We start from the raw sequence: 10,481 nt of genomic DNA on the forward strand, positions 1-10,481 counted from the left end.
AATTCTAAATATAGTAAGAAATCCCATGGTTAGCTAATTAATCGGCCTCTTCTTGATACGTGCCGAGATTTCCTCCGTGATTTTTGCCCGATCGCGAATATTTTTCCTTTTCGTTATTTGGCTCGGTAAGCTTCCCTCGATCGTGCTCGATCTCTATCTTGCTTGGTCTAGATCTTGGCTGATCTCGATCTCGATCGGTCTTTGGGTCACGAGCTCGGCAATCTAACTTTACATTATGGTCCGATATAACTTTACAATGTTGAATATTTTGTTTCCCCTCTTTGCTTTATATGTATTAAATATTAAATGAATTAAAAATTTAAATTTGATGAGTTCAATCTTTAATGATTTGTTTTTACTAGAATCATTGCGTAAAATTAAAGGGCAGCCCGGTGTACTAAGCTCCCGTTATGTGCGGGGTCCGTGGAAGGGCCAGATCACAAAAGTGTATTGTATGCAGCCTTACCCTATATTTATGCAAGAGGCTATATTTCCACGGCTCGAACGCGCGACCTCCTGATCACATGACAGTAACTTTACCATTTACGAGGCTCCCTTCATTGCGTAAAATTATGGGTTCATAATTGAATTAATCAAATCCAAGGTGCATCTGCCTCTGAATAAATATATCACCTACGACTGGATATAGTCACAAATCCAAGTTTGTCTTCAACTGTTTGGCATTGTATTCCTAACTAAGATGTTTAAGTAAACTCTCATATAAAAGGAGCATGGAGGGAGACACAAATAGACAGAAAGGTTTTTGCAAAAAGAAATGAAGACGTGAGATCAATTTAAGAAGAGAAAAGGAAAAAAACAATCTATATATTCCTTTCTCAATTTTACAGTAAACATAGTTCCTGCTTTCCTATTTATTTTTTGATCAACTTTGTTTTTTTTCTTTTTCTTTTTTGGTTCTATGAATGGTTACTCTTAAATCCAGAGGAAGAATAATATCAAGTGCCATCTACTGTTTAAGTGCATAAGTTTCTTAAAGAGAGACCATAAAAAGAAGAGCTACACTCAAATAGGAAGCGAAAAGATACTTAAGGCTATATTTGACGGGGTGAAAAGAGAAGGAATTGAAAGAGCATAACAAAAAGATGGAGAAAAGAAAATCACACCCCTTCAATCTTCATTATGAAAATAAAAGTAAAAGTAAAAGATGTTAATGAGAAGGAGTCGAATCCTGGCTTGCATAATTAGGAAAATCTCTAAAATAGCCATTTTTGAACTTGTATTCAAAAGCAGATACAAATTCAAAAGTTATTGAAAAATAGTTAAATTTTTGAATACTTAACACTAATTATGGATTTTGAAATTAAGAAAGTGAAACTATATGACAGTATGCTGGACGAAATCCAGGACACTATCATGGAGTTTCACTTTTTTAAAGCTCAAAATTCATGATGCTCAATGCAAAGTGAGGAGAAAAAAAACAAATATTGGTGTCCCAAAAAAAAAACATGCAGCTGTGTTTCATATCAAGAGCCCTTTGGATTTTAAATATCATGATATTATTATGGATTTTTTATTGAGAAATTTTGATAAAACACTATCTTTTAGTGGTAATTAGCTATCTATAGATACCATTTGCTATATTACGGATTGTAGATACGTTTTCTGTTGTTATAAGATGTATTACATGTATTTAAGCTGTTGTATTCATGAATACAGTAGCAAAAATAGGCGTGAACCAGGGAAGTCCAGCTAATCAGTTGTTGTATTCGAGTGTATTCGACTGTATTCATGGCGTGAAACATGGGATTACAGCTGGACACATTATTGTGTTCGACTTTATTCACGGCGTGAAACAGGGGATTACACCGTTTTTAAACGGAAAGTGAATCAATTAACATAATAGACTCCTAATTTAACTCAACAAACTCAATTACAACACACAAATTTTATATTTCCAATTATAAAAAAGATTCTCAACCGTAAAATACCCCAAAAATATAGCAATCTTCAGAGAAATTATATAATACATCTGAATACATAAATTATATTAATTAAAAAAAATATATGAATACATCAATGGCATATAGTGAGACAGTGAATACAATGAAATACATAGAATACAATGGGATACATTGAAATACAATGGAAAAAAAGACAGCGAATACAATAAAATACATGGAATACAGCGAGATACATTGAATACAATGAAAATAAGTCAATGAATACAATGAAATATATGAAAATACAACGTGATATATTGAAAATATATTGAAATATATTAACTGAAAATCAAGTTGCTCAGCCCTAAACTCCGTCGTCTTTGTTCAAGAACAAACCCTAATTTCCAGCGAATCCGCCGTCGAGCAAAAACACTGAATCTCACTGTTCCCACGCATCCTGTATATAGTAGTTAACAGATTTAGCCGTTGCAAAACACATACTATCATATCTGTCGAATCTAATCAAAATATGTCTTCTTGCAAGCCATCCAATAAGGCATCGCCCTTGAGTTCCAAACTGCAATGGGCCTCGGCCCAAACCTAATAGCCCCTGGGGTGGAGCGGAGCTGCCAGTGGCCTTTTGTACACAACCAAAGGTATATCAAGGCACGACCTCAGTGGAGAGTGTCAAAGTGTCTTGTGAGAGACTTGTTTCTACGCTGGAGCCGCCGTAGGTTGGGTTGAAGCCGCGGCTGCTGCCACCGCATGTGGGGTTAGGTACCTGAAAAATATTTTTAGTAAACTAATGGTAGGTGATGTGGGTTAGAGGAATTTTGAGATTGAGCATCATATTTTCATGTGGGGGGAGAGAATAACATGTATCAAAGAAGAGAGAGAAAGAAAATAGTGTAACTGAATAGCGTATTTAGTGGCTTAGGGGTAGGAGGTAACCAAAATTAGATATGTTGCTATAAACATTAAAAGGTATCTATAGAATATAATTTTTTAAAATGGTATTTATTTAAAAGGCGAAATACATAAACGGCCCCTTCAAGTTGTCCTCAATGACCAGCTGAACACCTCAACTGAGCCTAAATTCAGTTAGACACTTCAAGTGGCAATTAAGTAAGTCAAGTAAACACCTGAATACAGGAGACCATATGCGTGAATTGCACTTGCCAATGACATGTCAAATGGACCAATCAAAAAATGACACGGTAATTATGCCATAAAAATTTGACACATGTAATTAACAAAAAATATACATTTAAAGAAACTTATTTATCAGCTCCTCTTTCATTTTACATAGCAGCCGCCGGCTCCTCCATTTCTGCCGCATCGCCACCAATCGCCGCCTTCAGAGCAATAAATTCTTTTCGCAAAATGGCATGCCATTGGTGTCTGAATATGACGATAAAAAAGAGCAGAAGAAGAAACTCCATTTTTTTGACGAGAGAGAGTAAGAAGAATCAGATGGGTTAAAAATTTCCGGCAGCCTTCATTTTTTCCGTCAAAATTGGTTGTTGTGTCTGATAATTGGATGGATATTTTTTCCGACTAGTTGTGTCTGAAATTGGTTGTTGTGTCTGATAAAAAATTCCGGCAGAGAAAATGGAGGTCTCAACTCTCAAGGCCAAGCAAAAGTTCAAAGTTGTAACAGTCCCCACCTGAAGATACAAGATGATTAGTTCAGCAAGCAGGAAAATGTTCATAACAACGAGGATGGTATTGAATGGTGGAGGAGAGAATTGGAGGAGAAGGGGGTATGAAAATTAGGTGGGGTCCACATTATTTTAGTAAAAAAAATAGAAAAAACCTAATTTTAGGTTGGCAACTCGCGTCCCAGAGAGTGGATTTCACGCAATGGAGGCTGACATGGTCGGGTGTTTAGTTGATCTTCTGTTGTGAATAAATAAAGTGTCTAATTGAAAATAGGCTCAGTTGAGGTGTTCAGCTGGTCGTTGAGGACAACTTGAAGGGGCCGTTCATGTATTTCGCCTATTTAAAATATATAAGGTATTAACCTTTGTTATAGGAGGTAAAAATTCCTTTTTTACTTGCTTAAGTTCGAGATCCATAACACTGTCATGGTATATTTGCATTAAAAGTCACTAAAGTTCAAATTGGCTATCTTTTAAAAGTTGATACAAAAAGTGACTAGCCCGTTACTATAGAAATTACCGGTGAAATATCATGGTATAGCCAGTTTTCACAGGTCAATGAAAAATAGCCAGCGTTTATCAAGTCAATGAAAAATAGCCACTATCTTGCTGCAACAGGGACCGGTCCAGTATAATATACGGGAGTTCTGGTGCATTTGTGTACGAACTCCATCATATTATGCTGGACCGGTATACTTTGCTAACTCCTGTAAAATTTGCGGGAGACTGGAGCACTAGTGCTCCAAACTCTAGTATCTTATACTGGACAATTATACTTGCTGGAACTCCCGTAAAATTTGCGGGAGTTCCAGCATAATTATGCTTGAACTCCCGTAAAATTTGCGGGCATATTTTTCCGGATTTTGAACAGTGTTTTCGCTCAGATTTAAAGTGGCTAAATTTCGATGACTTTTGAAACTTGGCTATTTTTCAACGACCAGTGGTAAATCTGGCTATTTTTGAATTTCTCCCGAAATTACCCAACACACAAATGGGCTGATTATGCCCGACCTAGTGAACCCATTATACTTGACCAAATTGACAAACCCACTTATACTACTCACCATTTACCGGAAAAATAGCATGGGCTAGCCAGTTTTTGGACTGGTCATTCAGAAGTAGCCAGCGTTTGCAAAGTAATTAAAAAATAGCCACTATTTTGCTGTAACACGGAAAGTTCCAGCATAATATAGTGGAGATTGGTGCACCTGTATATAAATTTCCAGCATATTATGTTGGAACTCCAACACGCAGACAGTTCCAGTATAATATACTGGAGATTGGAGCAATCTCCAGTATATTATGCTGGAAGGTGCTCCAATCTCCAGTATATTATGCTGGACCGGTATATTATACTATACTGGAGTTCCAGCATAAGTATACTGGAATTTCCAGTATATTATACTGGAGTTTTTTTCCGGATTTCGAAAAGTGTGTTCGTTCAGATTTATCTTTACATGAAGAGTGGTTAAATTTCGATTACTTTTGAAACTGTGGCTATTTTTAAATTACCACTCGAAAATTTGGCTATTTTTTAATTTCTCCCCCGTTTACCAGCTTGTATCCGAATTGTATTTTCTTCATAAGCTCTCCACCCACCCCAAGGAACCTAATACCAAATTTATTGCATTTTCCAGCTGATGATTAACAATTCACGAGCTAGATTTTGTAGCACCTGATTTTGAATTCCATCTCCACGAGATAAAAACACCCTCATGCCTCATACATTCAAATTTACCGCTACTGTCCGCTGCATTTATCGTTGTTTTACCCAATCTTCTTTGTGCATTTTGCTAATTTCATGCCTTCGCTAGTGTTTAATTTGATGAGTATGTCAAAAGTTCGTGAATCCATTACCATTTTTTCTAGCTCATTCGTCCTTATTTGCGAATCAGAATAAGTATACTGTTAAATCTAGAAATAAAGACAAAAAGGAAAAGAACTGGTGCTTTCAGTTTCTTATCTGTATAAATCCTTTTACTAAATTGAAAAAAAGAAGATGCAGGATGGCAAATAATATCAAAGTTATTTGTAATTATGCCCTCTGTTAAAATTTGCAGCCCTTATGCTTTCCAAGAGACATAATAGAAAGAAAAGGAATGCTCCCCCTCGAGTTTGAAATGAATTATGTTACATTTTCAAAATTTACAAACAAGTAACATATGTACTAGCTTTTTATAATTTTGGAATGTTCAAATTCTTTTGAAAGATAGAAGATAATTTATGTATGTTAGGTTTAAACAGAGAATTAATCAAATTAAACCTCGAAAAGTGAAAAAGGACAAGTATCATTACAGCTATTGAAGTGGTTTTGGCCTTGCTCTTTCTTGTTATTTTTGTCAAGATAAAGGTTTCAATTTCATTTACTATTTGCTGTGATCAGTTTGCCAGCATCTTCTCTCCACCTAACCTTTGAAGTGAGGGCAGTTAGTGGTGCTACATTTGCTCGAATCATATGGCTGAGAGACATCCTGTAGCAAAATCCTGAATTGCAGATGCAATCACCTTCTTCAACGGATGACAAGTGATGGCGTTAGAGGCTACTTTGCTTCCCTGCAAGAGAGCTTCAGGTAATAGACCGTTCAGATCATCCTTATCATCAGAGTGAGTAATTTTAAGACTGAACGACATATTTATAACCCTTGAATCTATTCATTGTCTTTGAAGGATGGGTGTAGTACTAATAAATCAGTCAGGAAAACACAAAATAGCAGTATTGTTACTTCTACACTCTATATACTAACTTGTGTTTGTTTTTTTGTTGCCAATTTAAATTAGGACCGCTGCTTTAGTCTTTATTGTTTTGTTTTCTGATAAGGTAGCTATTTGATGTTCTAAAGCTATGTGAGAACATTTTGCTTTAGACTTGAGGTCTTGCTGTATTATCCATTTGAATACCCGTTTCCCACTAGCACTGACATAATGATGTCGGTCTTCAAATATTGCAATTTACAGAAGCTTCTTGTTTTCAATCAGTGATATAGGGTCTTTGAATATTGCAACTTACAGGAGCTACTTAAAACTATATGTTCCTAAACTAGTTGGGATTGGCTGTATGAATATCCTTGTCTATTCTGATCACCTCCCTTCATTTCATTCTTCTACTCAATAATTCCAACTTAATGTTTTAAAACTAGAGGTTCTTTAGATCTCACACTTTCTCTGCACTGATATACAAATCTCTAATGAAACTAAAGATTCCTGGAAAACACAAGACCTAATAAAAGTATTATAATATAAGTAACAACTAAGCCTTAATTCCAACTATTAGCAAATATAGCTCTTTGTCACCTATGTAATGTTCCTTGAATCTACGCTCTATCAGTCTTTTCTAAAGTTTCATCATTTGACTCATAAGCTTAATACTACAATAATTCGCACAGTTCTTAGATCGATTGAGCAGATTAGAATCCCTCCCTTCCTTTCTTATTGTCTTATATTTTCTGTTTTTTGAATCTTCATTGTGTTTTCCATTTGAAGTGAATTTGTCAAAATTCCTGGAATTTAATATCCTCTAGAAATGGTGACACTTTCAGGTTCTGCTTATTCCCTAATACTCGTGCAGGAATGAAGTTTGAATTTTCCGCTTTTTGATTTTAGCATTTTTGCTTTGTTTCTTTTTTCTATTTTTTTTTTTTTTTTTTTTTTTTTTTTTTTTTTACTGATCGAGCTTATATTCACTATTCAAGTGTCTGAAATGAGTTTCAAATTTGTTGCTCCGCAGTTGATATTGAGAGACATGCCAGAGATTTCATGGAAGAAGAGTTGAAAACAAAGACTGAGCTTATAACCAAGCAGGAGAGACTAATTCAAAATTGGAGGAAGGAGTTGAAGGACCAATTAGACAAACACAACATTATATTGAATTGGAAAGGGTGTAAACTACAAAGGAGTTTCTTCTTTTGCAAGGTCCATTATGTTGTTTTCTCTTGCTATCATCCCTTAGCTTTCTGTATTGAAGACAATGAGCTCACTACAAAGATGACTTGTAGCTAGCTTTCTGTATTTATTTGTTTGGTCCAAGTACATAGCAGCAAACGTTAATCTTGTTTTTGATTCCTATTTTGAAAAATGTAGAGAAGTTTTGTTATGTTGTTAATCGTAGGGGTTACTTATTTTTTGTCATTAGACTCATCAGACACCAGTTTCACCTCCAAGATCCGCTCAATTTTACGATGATAATTTAATTCCTGAATCTCATTGTGAATTTTTCTCAATCCCCCAATGCACCTAACATATTTTCACGTTTATTTGAATATGTTAAGATACATAGTGGGAGTCAAAATATTTATAATTCAGGAGTTATATTATCATTAAACGCGATTACCGGATCTTAAAACACCCGAGCAAATTAATCATTAATTTATTCAATTCTTTCTTGGAATAGGAGCTACATTTATATCATAGTAATTTGCACATAGCTTTTTTTTTTTTTTTTTTTTTTTTTTTTTTTTTTTTTTTTTTGGGGTGCGTTTAATAAAGTTAAGCTTGACCTTGTTTAACCCAAAAAATTGATTTCGGAAGATAAAATTAAATTTATATTTTAAAGGTCTCTAGCAACCAGTCTAATCCAAAGCTTGTGCAATGAAATAACTATTGATCACTATGAACGAAATAAGATAGCAGTAAAAATAAAGAAAATCTTATTGAATGTAAGCCTCCAAGGGCTGCAATAGTGATAACGCCAAACTATGCTTTATAAAAAGACACGCGGATGTTGCAAATATAATCTGAGTATTTATGCCCAGAGTCGAACCACAGGGAATTAACCTATCAATTACTTTTGTTGAAATTACTAAATTCAACAGAATCAATTTCCCCAAACGTTGTGATTAACAGTTGATGATATTTCTAACAACTAAAACTGAAAATAAATAAACTGCTGAAAATTAACTATGCTTGATGTGTAAACAATTGGAATAAGGTCTAAGGTAATGGTTTCCCCCGTTGTGATTTCCTTGGTTGTATATGTCTTATAACTGTGACTTAGTTGTCTCTATCAATCATGAACTCTCCAGCTATCATAAATCTTTCTCAAGCAATTATGATAATTTACTAGACGCACTCTCTCAAGCTACGCTAGCTAGATTCACATTACAGTTCACTTAGATTGCACCCGAGATATCGTTATCTCTAATCCAACCTCTAAACCTTCAGTTATGACTCTCGTCTATACTCCGGGAGTGATGTTGTTCAAACAACTACCTAAATATGCACTCTCTCTCAAGCAGATACATACTAAATAGGGACGGATAATTGAGGATCCTTTCAATTAACCACAATCAAAACGTAGACGAACAAATAGAGATTAATAACCAATTCAAAAATATATTAATATAACAACCAAGTCATCCCCAACGGGTTTCACCAAAACCTTAGATTAAAATATTTAGCTACTCATAAAAACGATGAAAACTACAAAAGAATTCATATTCATTGATAGAAGAATAAAGTAGGGAGAATAAAATCGTTTTCCAAGTTGCCTCCTTGCCTCCGTTGCTTCTTCTCAAAAACTCGAACTCCTTCTCTATTGGACTTGTTAAACCTTTTATAGTTTGTGTGGATTTGCTTGGACTTCCGAATTTACCCTTTTTAAAACATTGTTCCCGCATCTGGACTAGCACGGGCGCGCTATCTGCCCGCGCTAGTGGGGTTTAAGTCTGTTTTGGACTGCTGAACTAGCGCGGGCGCGCTAAGGCCGCGCTAATGCCCGCGCTAGTGGGGTTTTCCACTGCCAACGAGCTTTGCTCCTTTTTTTCGTCCATTATTTCCAAATTTTGCCCGGATCACCATCAAAAGTCCTCATTTGATTATTGCACTCCTGTGAAACATAAAAGTCACCATTAGAGCCAATTTTTTGCATTATTTACACACTTACAACAGTAAAGCATCCTTAAGTTAGAGCCCGAACGTAGGCCAAACTATACAATTTAGCCTATTATCAAATAGCAATGACGATAACAATCTCCATGATAATCAAAGCAATGCTAATATAGAACTTTACTAGAGAAGAATACTAAAAGATCTTAATTGCGGTTTCTTTTCGATGCCCTTTACAAAAGATACAAAAGGGATATTTATAGTCATAGGGGAGCGTTGTTGTTTTGAATTTCAAGCCACTAAGTCTGGTATTCAGGTAGTGGGAAGCAAGATTCTTGATAATGGAATCTACTTCAACGCAATAGCCGATGACCACCATATCTGGGCACGGTTTACTGCGTCTTCAAATGTGTTTGCCCTACTTTGAACACTCACTCTTCCGATCACTAAAGCTCTGGAACAAAAGGTCGGCTTTGGTAGTTACTTCCCTTCGTCCTTATCTCCATTTTTGAGCCATAGCAGCCACGTGTCATGATTCTAGTATGTCATGTGGAGAGGCCGATTTTTACCAATATAAATTGTCCCCCCCACTTGTCGGGCGAACCCCGAGAAGTGCTTGATAAGTGGTAGTCTTCTGATATGAGTCAATCTTGCTTAGAGTCCTTCTTTGGAAAAAACGGAGTTTCAGCAGAATCTCGTCATTAAAAATGACAAGACTTGCATGCATTCCACATTTATTAGTTGGGACATGTGGCTTACCTCTGTTGGCTCTTCTATCTGTTACTGTCCCTAGTCAATGATGACTATTTATGATAGGGACGTTTTTCGAGTTTGGCGGTTATGGAAAGAAGGGTTTCCCGCTTATATATAGCAACTTGAGGAATCCTTACTAGTTTAGTGTTCTTCTGCTAACTATCTTATTCCGTTTTTTTTTCTTGCTCTTTTAGCTTTCCTATTGAACTTTTATTTTTCTTCTCAACTTCCCTTGTTGCTTCTCTTATGGATTCTCAAAACTTTAAACATCCCACAAAGGCTAATTGTCCTATATCGCCCTTAGCTGGTGACGTCCCTATTCCTTTGCCAGGAACCCTTTCTACCC

The 10,481-nt window shown here is 35.7% G+C and overlaps 1 long non-coding RNA gene across 1 annotated transcript; it reads left to right on the forward strand.

Moving 5' to 3' along the window:
- Positions 1-5,179: 5,179 nt before the first annotated feature.
- LOC109207270 lies at positions 5,180-7,767 on the forward strand. Its single transcript, XR_002064991.1, has 3 exons — positions 5,180-5,391; positions 5,946-6,132; positions 7,287-7,767. It is a non-coding gene; the product is annotated as an uncharacterized LOC109207270 (long non-coding RNA).
- Positions 7,768-10,481: the final 2,714 nt, after the last annotated feature.

This window comes from Nicotiana attenuata, unplaced genomic scaffold (genome assembly GCF_001879085.1).
Source record: "Nicotiana attenuata strain UT unplaced genomic scaffold, NIATTr2, whole genome shotgun sequence".
Taxonomy (NCBI): Eukaryota; Viridiplantae; Streptophyta; class Magnoliopsida; order Solanales; family Solanaceae; genus Nicotiana; species Nicotiana attenuata.